We start from the raw sequence: 13,840 nt of genomic DNA, 5'->3' as shown, positions 1-13,840 counted from the left end.
CTATTAATCGAAAAGTTCAGGATTGTCAATAAACCGATTAAACTTTCTGAGCATAAGGTGGATATAAATATTGAAATTTAATAGAAACTTCGGGAACTTTTCCACATTTCCAAGGTGAGTCACACTACATGAATGACAAGAAAGCAAGCACTCTTTTTATTTCTTAACTCAATTAAAATATATTTTTTTAGAATTTAAGAAAAATAAGGATCAGCGCAACGAATGTTTTTCCTGCCTTAACAATTCTGGTTCTTCCCAGGAAGTAAAGTAATAAGTAGCGCTCGGATAATTATGCATTTTGCATATTGCATATGCAAATGCATATTTAAGGATTTTTAACTAAAAATGCATATTTCATATGCAGGTGCATATTTGTATGAAAGTAAGTTGATGTTGTGCATACTTTTGTACCCACAACCAACACGGAGCATATGCTGTATTTATTTTTCTTTCCTTGCTTCTCTTTTCTTTATCTTTTCTCTGTCTTTCTTCTTTCCCTTTTTCTGGATTGTATGAAATGTGGCAAGTACATCTTGCCTGAAAGATTCCATTCGTCGATTAGAAAACAAAGGGTTACACAAGCATCAAAATTATAGAAGACGTTAAAAGCGCTCTCGCCCAGGTTGAAGATCCTGTGTATGTACAGAAATTGGATGCAGTGTTGAAAAAGAACAGTGGGTATGCAACAGTTGAGATGGACCATTTGTATCTTGTGAAGAGAAATGTGTGTTTTCTGAATATAAGATTATTCTATCTGAAAACAGAAGGAGTTTCAAGTTCGAAAATTTGAGACATCATGTTGTTATCAAATGCAATCATGATATTGATCTGTAATGTGTTTCATTTAACGCAGAACCATATTAATTGATAAAATCTGTGTAGCGAATGAGCATTCAGAATAATCAGAGGCGTGGCGTGCATGTAGCCGGTGTTACCGCAAGTAACAGCAAAATGTAAAGAATTAAAAAGTTGTTTCAATAAAATGACAACATTCTTAAATACGTTAATGAACACCGTTACCGTCGAGTAGATATTGCCTAGGACATTTTTTCTGCAGCCGACAGAAGCGAAGAGGGAGGTCGTTCCGCTACCCTGAAGAGGCAACAAGGGAGAAGAGGGCGCCAATGCAAGGAAAGAGCGGGGATGGACTTTATGGGGTCATTCATATGCCTGTCAAAGCCTCGCCGATGGCGCAGTGGTAGCGTAGTCGCCTTGTAATCAAGGGGTCCCGGGTTCGATCTCCGGTGGAGGCACATGGTGGTTCGGATCCCACTTTAAACTGTAGGTCCAATCCCGATTAGCCTTACCGTGCATAAAGTGGACTTAAAACAACAAATCAATTAATCAATCAATATGCCTGTCAAGGGGCCCTGTTGCCGTTCAGATCTACCGGATCAGCCAGTGTTGTCACATCCGGTTGGCAGAAAAGAGCTAAATCCCGCCTAAAATAGGAATACCATTTCTGTGAAGCAACTATAGGTAGACTGCAGAGCCAAGGCTGGATTAAAATAGAACTGAGACCAGTTAGGTAATAGTTCCTTGGTGTGATTCGTGATGTGGACAAACCTTGCTCCAAAATACTAAGTTGGCAACAGTAGTACGTACAGCTGGGTTTCCCTATCACAAAGGAGCGGAGTTCTGTCGTCTGCTCAGTGCTCACCACACAAACGTCAAACTGACCCGAGAAAAGTGTGGTTCTTCTTCTTCCCCTTCGCAGCTCACTGCAAAGAAACAGAGACAGATGAAGAATTGACAAGGGTCTACCACTATTCATTGGATTTTCGAGGTAACTGTCTCATGAGTGGTAGTTCTTTCTAGGAGTGTTTGTGGCTAAATCACTGTGCTGATTGCAAAACAAGAACGAAATGAACAAATATATAGCTCGAAGACATGTTTTCTTTACCGGGGGGGGTGTAATAACGTCTATATAGCAGGCATAATTGTCGTACTGATATCCGGTAACACTTTTGAAAAAGTCACGCCACGCCACTGAGAATAATGCATATTCATTGCCTGGCATGTAATCTTTCATAGTTTGTAATATACAGCATTTATTAAACGGGCTTTTAAAGTGCATATTTAAGTGCATGTTTAAGTGCATATTTTATACTTTTTTAGTGCATATTATGCGTTTTTTTAGTACATAACTATCCAAGCCTTAGTAATAAGGATTTAATCCAGCACCTGAACGCAATGTTACACAAGACTATCTTTACTAACACGGGCAAAAGTGATGAAATATTATGAATACAATTTTTCGCCTACTTACGAATAAAGTTTCGCATATGTGGCAGTTTGCAAATGTTTTTGCAAAATGTGTAATTATTTCGTGCAAGGCCGCCCGCAGGATTTTCTCTCGGAGGGAGATTGTAGCAGTGCTCACAGTAGGAGGAACGTGGGGTGATGATTTATCTCAGTTAAGAAAATTATCTTAACCACTTGTTTACCACCTGTCTTTCAAAAGATACCCTGTCATGCTCTTAGTTTTTACGTCATAAGGTCGCTATTTTTCACTGGAATTGCGATTTTCTTCTTTTATATTATTGTTAACACATATTCTGCACCGTAAAGACTCTTGCAGGTCTTGTTCTTCCATAAAAAGGGGGAGAATGGCGGGAAAATGGCGGTTTGCTTTGAAACTGAGTCAGTGGCCCATATACATGTCGTTTGGAGGGTACAAGTCGTGTTCTATTGCTCGTATGATAATAGTGCAATTATTTTCTTGTTCCACACATGCCAGCGATCATTTCCATGTGTATTTTGACAATGTCCTGTACTTTGTTGTCCAGGGGCGGAGGGGGGAAGGGCCATTTTTCTTCAAAAAGTTTGGAATTTTCCGGTTCCTCCTCTCCCCCCCCCGCATCCATATAATATACACTCAATGTGCATAAATTGTATGTAGTCCGAATCTATGGTTCAATCCGCGTATATCGGTACTTGATTCATCCGTCTAGGGCAATTAGCCACCAATATACGGGCGTTTCAAGGCAACTCTGCAATCCGAGGCTTGAGTCAGTGGCGTACAAACATGTCGTTTTGGGGGCTACAATTCGTGTTCTATTGCTCGTATGATAATAGTGCATTTATTTTCTTGTTCCAGACATGCCTTCCATCATTTCTATGTGTATTTTGACAATGTCCTGTACTTTGATGTCTAGGGGCGGAGGTGGCATTTTTCTTCAGAAATTTTGGGCCTCCCCGATGGCACAGTGGTAGCGTCGTCACCTTGTAATCAAGGGGTCCCGGGTTGGATACCTAGTGGAGGCACATAGTGGTTCGGACCCCACTTTAAACTGTAGGTCCAGTCCCAATTAGCCTTACTGTGTATAAAGTGGACTTATAGCACCAACTCAATCAATCAATCAAATCTTCAGAAATTTTGGAATTTTCCGGTTCATCCCCTCCCCCCGCACCCATGTCTGAATCTATGGTTCATTCCGCTTATAACTGTACTTGATTCGTCCGTCTAGGGCAATTAGCTTCGGACCTACAGTCGTTTCAAGATAACTGACTATTTTGCTGAATGGCTCAGTGGCGTACAGACATATCGTTTTGGTGGTACAAGTCGTGTTGTATTGTTCATATCATAATAGTGCAATTATTTTCTTGTTCGAGACATGCCAAGTATCATTTTCATGTGTATTTTGATAATGTCCTGTACTTTGTTGTCCAGAGGCGGAGGGGCATTTTTCTGAGATTTTGGAATATTCCGGTTCCTCCCCTCCCCCGCATCCATATATGCACTCAATGTGCATAAATTGTATGTAGTCCGAATCTATGGTTCATTCCGCGTATAACGATATATCATTCGTCTGTCTAGGGCAATTAGTCTCCTATCTACAGTCATCTAAATGAAACTCTGCGTTTACAATATTGATGTGAAGGAATACTTTCTGCTTCAATGAAAGCTGAGGGCGTGGTGTAGAGGTTAACGTTCTTGACTGAACTGCCAGTGGTCTCACGTTCGATTCTCCTTATGAGATTTCTATTTCTCTTATTTTTCTCCTTTTATTAAACAAGAGTATTGTAACATTATTTTTAATAGCAGTATAGAGTGGCCACGGTATTCTGCATCTGGAATTTGCTGAAACAAAAATAAACAACTAAATGAATTGACGCACATTCAAAGGAACATTTTCATGTGGAAAATAAAGGTTATAAGTTCGTGAGATTGTGACACTCTGAAGATAATTGTATGCGGATTCAAAGACATTGACAAAAGATAATGAAATGACCATTTATATTTGTGGTAATTCAACACATAGTAATTTAACCCCTTTTCCCTCGAGTTAAATGCACAGCTTCCTGGAAAAATATCGAATATCATGTATACATTTGCATTAAATACTTACGCTGATTCATACTACCTTTGGTTTCTTTGTTACAATCACGTATTCTTTACACAATACATGTATTCTCATCTGCTTCTCACTTCGCCTTCTGTTCTCGTCTTTTTTCTCCATTCCACTTTTCATCACTCTCCTCATCTCCTCTGATGTCTTCGATTTCCGATTCCATTGCATTTTCATATCTCCTCTTCGTTCTTTTATTTTTCTCTCTTTTATAGTCTCCACTCACCTCTTCTCGTTTCCTCCTCTCCTCTCCTCTCCTCTCTCCTCTTCTTTGCTCCATTTTCATGATCTCTTCATTTTGTCTCACTACTCCTTTCCTCTCGTTTCTTTCCTCCTCTACTTTTCCTCTCCTCCTTTCGCTCCCTCTCTCCTCTTATTTCCCTTTGTGTAGACACATCAGCGATGAAATACTAGAAAATCGATTTTCTTAATTTCAGAAAGTATTGTTGTCATTTGCTATACAATACTGATATTTTTAATATTTTTATACATATATTCATTTTGCGTAATTCATACATATATTTTGTACATGAGGTAACCCTGAAATTGAGCATAACTCTACAGGCAGCACGCCATATGTAAGTTCGCTTGCTTATTATAAAAAGTCATTGTCCTAAGACTTTTGAGAGACACTGTACAATCCTTATTAGAAATAATGTTTGTTGTATGAGATTTTTATATTTTTCTCTTTTATTTTTCAGCAAAGAAAATGTTTTTGGAATTGTGTGTGTTGTTTATATGTGCTTTATGCTTCTGCGCCATCGTAGATTACCAACGTTCGAAAGGACTTCCACCAGGTAAATTCTTAGCCACATTCCATTCTAGTTATTAAGACTCTGCTTGCTATTATATTCTTCCAGCGTTTACATTCTGTAATATTAAATATGAAAATCCATGTAAAGATAATAATAGCAATAGTAGTATATTCACCATTAGTGATGATCACAGCAATGTCTAGATATTTCTACAGTAAGTTACTCTTGGTATCACATTTTAAGAAACTATCGAATTTCATTTTCTATAAGAATCAGTTTTTTCACTACTTACAGAATAGACAATATATAAATATGAAACATTTTTTCATACAATAACAATCGCCTGATTGTTTTAAAACTATTAGCATATTTTGTCAATAAACTGTCATATAATATCATTGTTTATTCCTGGATAAGAAATATTAAAATACGTTAATACTCGTAGTAAAAATGTACGAACTTTACTGTGACAAGGATCAATTTTGTACGTGATTTTTTAATAAAATGGTTATTTTAAATGCAAGAAAAGAGATACTTGTTTAAATGAATGAAACATTATGAAAATATAACGTTATTCACCAATCAGTCATCTTCATGTTTTCAGTATTATTTATTTCAGGTGACGGAACACCTTGACAGAATTTGCTTACAAAACAATGTGAGAATGAGATCCAATCAATTTCTCAATTGAAATGTTTTTGATTATCATATGGATATTTTTTGTGGGCTCTGCAATGGTCTGTGCCTTTTAGTTGTTCAACATTCCATTTCGATACCTTCTACATGTCACTCCCTTCCATCAATCCAAGTTTCAATAAATATCGTAGTTTTGTCAAACGAATGAATGTCAATGAATGTTTTCAAAACCATAGAGGAAAGTTTCCCTCATTAAACATGTATCCCCGTTTAATTGAAACACTTTGTGTCATATCACTGGGTTAATTAATGGTTTTCATACAGTCTAATCTATCTATCTATATATATATATATATATATATATATATATATATATATATAAATGGATATATGTGTGCATATGTGTATAAGTGTGTGTGTATGTTTGTTCCGGCATAACTCTCGAACGCCTGGAGCGATTTCATCCAAACTTAGTACACGTATTACTTGCAATCTGGAAAGAAATATTGTGGGGGTAAGACACCTCTGGCACCCCTAGTGGTGGGGGTGGGAAGGGAGTGACATGTAAAAGGTATCGAAAACAATCAATATTAGTGTGGAATCCATAGTTGTCGGGGCCGCTAATAAGAATAGTGACTCTCCCAATGACGTTCAAATCCAAGACACACCTGGCACCTCTAGGAGTGGGGGAGGGAAGGGGTGACATGTAACACGACCAATATTAGTGTGGAATCAATAGTTTTCGGGGTCGCTAAATGAATAGTGACTCTTCCAATGCCGTTCTACTCCAAGACACCCCTGGCACTTCTAGATGTGGGGGTGGGAAGGGAGTGACATGTAAAACCACCGATATTAGTGTGGAATCCATAGTTTTCGGGGTCGCTAAGATCAATGGTGACACTCCAATGACATTCAACCCCAAGACACCCCCTGACAAACCTAGGGGTGGGGGTGAGAAGTGGGTGACATGTAAGACGACCGATATTAGTGTGGAATCTATAGTTTTCTGGACCGCTGAGATGAATAGTGACACTCCCAATGGCGTCAACTATAATTTTATTTTACACTATTGTTAGAATTCATTATATTCCTGTCCAGAGATCTGCAGATCGGAAAAATTCGCTTAATAGGCCCTCCTGGCTGGGGAGCGGGCGAGTAAAACTGTAGACCTGAGTTTTGACCAGTCAAGCATCGAAAGCTCACGAGTACCTGGAAGGCCTTGAAAGTCGATGCTCGCTTATCTTCAGCGAACGCTGATTCCGGTTTTGCACCGTCTCCAGATACGTGAGTCACCGTTGCAAACTTTTAGATTCTAAACTGGTCAAGGAGCACTTAAAATGTTCATCACGTTTTTATCAATTTGGAATTGCAGACATTTTTTCCTTGGTAGAAAACATTTGTATCACTCACACCCAGTGGCGGCGATTGGGTTCCAAAACTAGGGACCAAGTTTCTAGATTTGGGTGGGGGGGGAAAGGACAGTTTAATTTCCCTTGGTACGTAAGGTTAGCGTGGTGCAAAAGTGGCAAAAAGTAGGCAACTACCCTCTTTTTGCCCCGCCCCTAATCGCCGCCACTGCTGACACCTGTAAATGAGTACGAACAAAGTTTCGCAAAAAGTGCCTTCGTAAATATTTTGGAACTTTGTGTGACTGGTGGTTGTGATAATATCCAAACTTGAAATAAGAGGTAATATCTCTACCCGATTAAAACAGCTATCTGCCTATGCTGATGATATATTAATAATGGCAAGAACAAAGCAGGCCATGCTAGACACATTCATAATGTTGAAAAATGAGGCAATAAAATATGGTCTAATAGTAAATGAAAGTAAAACAAAATATATGAAATGTGGGAGGAAACCAAATAAAGAGAATAAACTAATAATAGACACAATGAATATTGATAATGTTGAATCTTTTAAATACTTAGGCTCAATTGTGAATACCAATAATTCAATAGAAGAATAAATAAGATAAATAATTATGGCAGGAAACAAAGCTTTTTTATGCAAATAAAAAATTAATACAAAATAATCTACTCTCAAAAAAATCAAAACTTAAGTTATATTGGACAATCATTAGACCAGTGACAACATATGCCTGAGAAACACGGGTCCTGAACGATAGCTTAATACAAAAATTACTTCTATTTGAAAAGAGAATATAAATAAAAATATTTGGCCCCTCCAAATTGAGCGATGGCTCTTGGAGAATAAAAGGGGTAATCAAGGAGTCTCGGGTTCGATACCCGGTCGAGGCATATGGTGGTTCGGATCCCACTTTAAACTGTAGGTCCAGTCCAGATTAGCCTTATTGTGCATAAAGTGACCAAATAATGAATCAATAAATTAACCAGATTTTCTCTCTGGTGTAATATTACCATTTTAATATCCGAATTAGTTGCTCACGATCCCCCCCCCCCCTTGAACACTAAGGCACGATGGTCCATAAAATGGAACATGAAATCAGAATTTGCATTATAAAAGGTTTTTGAATATTGTCATCTCTTTCAACAAATCGTCGTTCGTTCATGGTGTTGATAGTTATCAAGTTCTACAGACCGCATTTATACTAATACGATGCAAAATATAATTGTTAACTTGTATCTTCATACGGGTGCAAATAGCAGGCAATGCTATTTACACATTTCAACAAACAAACGACGTAAAAATGAAACCGAGAGAAGATTTACGATTTCAAGACCAGAAAAGTGACATAAAATGAACAAGACACACAAACCTATTTCAAGACCTTCGAAACAAATTTGATAAATATGTGGTAGTTGTTTTGACATAAAAAAGAAATGAATTTGAGAAGTTACAAAATCTTAGGACAACCTCAAGGCATCTGCGCCTAGCAGAAAATTAAATATTTCCATGTGTAGTGAAATATAATGGCCGTTGGCAACACTGACAGGAGTCCTCTCGTCGACCTACAAGAACTACATCGAGTCTCACGGGTCTTCTTAACCCGGGTAAAGAAAAAGCCTGGCAGGCATCGTGAACTGTGCACAGCTGTGACGTGAAGCCCGCTTGCGCGATGTGGAACACCTGGGCTCGACTTGCGTGTTGCATATTATTGTAGGCGCGACTCCTCGCAGAAGATTTTTTACGGGTCTTGTGCAGGTCTCTATTCCTGTCTAATAGAAGATTTGGATGAATAAACACCCGGGCAACGCCGGGCAATCAGCTAGTCTATCTATATGCATTGGCTAGTTTTTTCCTGTTGTAATTTTTTTTATCTAATTATTATAATTCGCCTGAATCACTGGGCATTATTATTATATTATTATTATTTATTTATTGAAGTCTTGGATTATTATTAAAATATACAATTTTCACTATTATAGCTATTGTTGCAAGTAGATATAAAACGGGCATTTAAAAACAAACCGGTTATAACCGGTTATACAAGTGTCATGTGCCATCGGGCACTTAACAAGTGCAATCAGGTGACCCTGTGTCGGGATGTGTCATGTGCCCCTCTTGCATCTTGGAACATGCGTGTTAGAACATGTTATTTCCCAGTAGGGAACAGTGCATCTTGGGCTAAACTGGTTATAACTGGTTATACAAGTGTAACTTGTCATCGGGCACTTAAGAAGTGCAACTTAAGGCTATGCCTACCCCTCTGCAAGAGGCCACCCCTCTGCAAGAGGCCACTTACACTCACTTCCGGTCCACTTCCGGTCCACTTCCGGTCCACTTCCGGTCCACTTCCGGTTATACAGTGTAACTTGCCCCTATCGGGTACTTAACATCAAGTGCAATCACGCGACTCTGTGTCAAGGGTGTGTCGCATGATCTTTCTTGCATCTTGGTCCAAGTTTACCCACACCTATTTTTGCATCTTGGGCATAAAGTTCTGATACTTATTTCATGATAATAAATAACCCAATGAAAAATAATGCCAATGAACCTGTTTGGATTTAAGAAACATATTCAACCTGTAGAGAAAACAGCTGTAAACATGGATGTAATTAAAGAAATTCATCGCCAATTAAAAGGAATAATTATCATCCATCTGAATAGTATCTGGTATCAGGTTGATGAGGATACAGGGAAACAATTGCTTGTGTTCAATAATAATCTTGCATCTTACAGAATTCCTGTCACAGGTAAAATTCAAATATCTGTTTCTTCTAGCACGGGGGAAGGGAGGCCCCCTACGGGGGTAAATATACATATAGGTAGAAATCTGTATAGAATTAAACACAATAATATGAACCCCGACAGCACATACGATGTAGAGAAAGATGATTATCTCTATGCAGAAATTATTGGCGAGTATGATAAGCTAATCCCCTTCTTCATGGAAATTAAATTAATTTATTCTCTCATGAATATATAAAAATACCGTGAACAAAAAATAAAATTAAATAACACATATTCGAAAATTAATATACATAATGGATATATTTGGAAACAGAAGAAGACAAGAAATACCAGATAATTCAAGTGACATTGCCAGACTAGATGAAAGATTAAAAAAGCTTAAAGCTGACTTGTTAATCTTACAGAATTCAATAAGTTTAAATATACAAACAGAGATTACTAATCTCCAAACTCAATTGATTAACCCCATAGTGAAAATTGATAGTGAACTCAAATCCCTACTTGAAAAATATACAAATTTAGCATCCATAGACAACCTTCAAAGCTTGGGGGAGAGTGTAGGCAAATTGAAAATTGAACTTGAGAAATTTAGACAAATACAAACAACTGCTACAGAGCAATTAAAACAAGAATTAAACAATCAAGCGAATACTCTTCGCACAGAACTGCTTTCTATTATTCAAAATATCAAAACTCAGGGGGAATATGAACAGCTCAATGCCAGTATTGCAGAATTACAAGAGCAGTTTCAATCTTTTGAGACCTCTTCACTGGAAAATATTAAAACTGAACTCCAAACAGATCAGTTGCATACAGCTATAGCAGAAGTTCAAGCTAAACTACAAACATTAGAAAATTTTATCGATAATCTTCCTTCATCTTCAGAATTAAATGCTATCGCACGCAGCGTTGCCAATATCAAGCTACAGTTAGAAACTTATGAAGATTTTGGTAAGATACAGGGTACCATAGCTCACATTGAGGATACTTTGACTACTATGAGAAATGAATTAACAAATGTACAAGAAACTCTAGAATTCAAGTTGCCAAGTATAACCGAAACTTTAAACATTATTCAAGAACAAATCACCAAATTGGAAAATCTGAATACCGAAACTGAATTATCGCATTTTCACCATCTCATAGATAACATTCAGAACAAATTGCAAATATTACAGCAATCTACACCAACCCAAGATGACTTAAAGCTCCTTCAGGATGCCTTGAGCAGTGTTGCAGATGCCAGCGAGTTAAATATTGTGAAAGAAGCCTTGACCACACTTCAAAACACTGTAGCTAATTTGCCCACTTCCCAAGAGTTAAGATCTGTAAAAAGAGCAGTGAATAGAATTCTCAAGTCAGAGGACATCAAAAACATACAGGAAGAGATTGGTGTAATTCAAAATACTATTAATACTTTACCTACCAACCAGATAATCAATGAACTTCATGCATTATTTGCGGAAATCAAAAATCAAGTGCACGATCTTGCAAGCCAGAGTACCAAATTGAAACTTGTAGAGAGTTTACAAGAGATTATATCAAACATCAAGCTACAGCTTGCTACTCTGGAATCTACTCAAGAATCAGCATTATCTAATTTCACCACACAACTCCACAACCTCAAGGAAGAGTTCAAACGATTGCATGTTGATGTGAGAATCAAACCTAGCTACAGTGAAGTAGTACAAACCATAGAGGAACACCTGGAACAAATATTAAGCAGGTTGGAGGAACAAGAATTAAAACATTTTTTTACTGTTGATATTGTTAGACTACAGAGTATTCCAAATACTAGAGGTCGCTGGACATATGTCAATGCAGGCAATGTTTACAAATTGTACCCTTACAATCAGTCTCATGAATTTTTCCTCGATGGTAATATTAAATTTCTCAAATTTGGTTACTTGAAGAGTGGTAAGCATTTTGAAGCACCACAGTTCACCATACAAAGAAAAGATGGTGTTCATAGAGCACTTCAGATACCTGTTGCATACTGGGATGAATCTGCAAAAAGATATAAAGTACATGAGGATGAACAATTATCTGTTTTTAATGTAGAAGCAGGTGATCAATTATTATTTGAATTGAAACAATTATACCCAGAGGATAATCCATTTTATGTCATATTCTCTTATACCATTAGATGTCAAGACAAGATATAGTTTATGAATTACATAAGCCAGCTCGTCGCAACTACAAGCGATTGAGTGTGGTGACAAAGGGTATAGATGATCTGTTTCAAGCAGATCTGATAGAAATGTCAACAGGAACTTTGAAAAATTTACATAAGATAAATCATAATTACAAGTACATGCTTACAGTTATCGATACATTTAGTAAGTATGCATGGGCAATTCCCCTAAAATCCAAAACAGGTGCTTGTGTTGTTGAAGCTTTTAAATTGATATTTAGCAAAGGCAGGACACCAAAATATCTACAGACAGATAGAGGAAAAGAATTTTATAATTCTACATTTAGCAAGTTAATGGAACAGTATAATATTAAACATTATTCTACATATAGTGATCTCAAAGCAAGTATAGTGGAAAGGTTCAATAGAACATTAAAACATCTAATGTGGAGGCAATTTACTCTACAGGGTAATTACAAGTGGATAGATATTTTACCTAGCCTAGTTCATAATTATAATAACTCAGTACACAGTACTATTCACATGAAACCAGCTGAGGTAACTAAAGCTGATGAGGCAAGATTGATTTCTACTGTTTACTGTAATAAATATAAACATACAATTAAGAAACCAAAATTCAGAATAGGAGAACAAGTAAGAATTAGTAAATTTAAACATTTATTCGAGAAGGGATTTACTAAGAATTGGTCTACAGAGTTATTCACTATAGTTCAAGTTTTGCCAGGGAATAGAAATACCTATATGATAAAAGATAGTAGCAATAAAATACTAAAAGGGAGATTTTATGAAGAGGAGCTCAGTAAAACAAAATATCCAGACACATATCTAATTGAAAAAGTATTACTTAAGAAGAATAATAAACTTTATGTTAAATGGCTTGGATTAGCAGAGAAAAGTTGGATAGATGCAGACAAAGTTATTCTTTGACACCAACATGGAATGTTGTACAGCGATTGCCAGATATAGCAAAAACTACTAAGAGAAATGGTGAGTTGCTGCCTGATCACATAAGATGCCTCATAGTAGGGCCTTCAGGTTGTGGGAAGACTACCTTGCTTGTAGATAATTTTTTGCTGGCCCCTAACTGGTTACACTGGAAAAATAGACACTTGTATGTATTTTCAAGAAGTTTAGAACAACCAAAATACCAGCAACTCATGAAGGTGTATGAGGGACTTAACATATCTACATTTGATTCAAAAGTAAAACCTCTCGATCACTGTTTGAAGAATTCTGTTGTTGTTTTTGATGATGTGATTCTAGAAAATCAGAATGAGATAAGAAATTTCTTTACACAGGGTAGACATAGGGAAATAGATTGCTTTTACTTAGCTCAAACTTACTCCAAGATCCCCAAGCAGTTATTAAGAGATAATACAAATTTAATTTGTTTATTTCGCCAAGATCATACTAATCTGAAACATGTTTACGATGACTATGTTGGGGGAGATTTAAATTATAATCAATTTTCAAAATTCTGCTCTTCATGCTGGAACACCGATGATTTTGGATTTGCTACGATCGACATGACAAGAAAACCTAGCAATGGGAAATTTAGAAATAAAATCAACGACTTTTTGAACGTAGAAACATTATAAATAACCATCAATCAAAAAATATAAATATGTCAAAACATAAAATTGAAGATAATTTAAAATTACATGAGTATCTTGCTAAACGCTTCAAGGGGTGGAAGGATGAGAACAGAGGCTTTTATGAGCAGCGCAAGCATCAAGATCAGCCTATTATAGATGCTATCAGTGGTCTTGGTAAGGAAATTAAAAGTATCACAGAGCAAAATAAAGATCTCATCAATGATTTGGTGC

This window comes from Lepisma saccharinum, chromosome 8, assembly GCF_977018435.1.
Source record: "Lepisma saccharinum chromosome 8, izLepSacc3.1, whole genome shotgun sequence".
In the NCBI taxonomy this organism is placed as follows: domain Eukaryota; kingdom Metazoa; phylum Arthropoda; class Insecta; order Zygentoma; family Lepismatidae; genus Lepisma; species Lepisma saccharinum.
Note: the sequence above shows the minus strand (reverse complement) of the source record.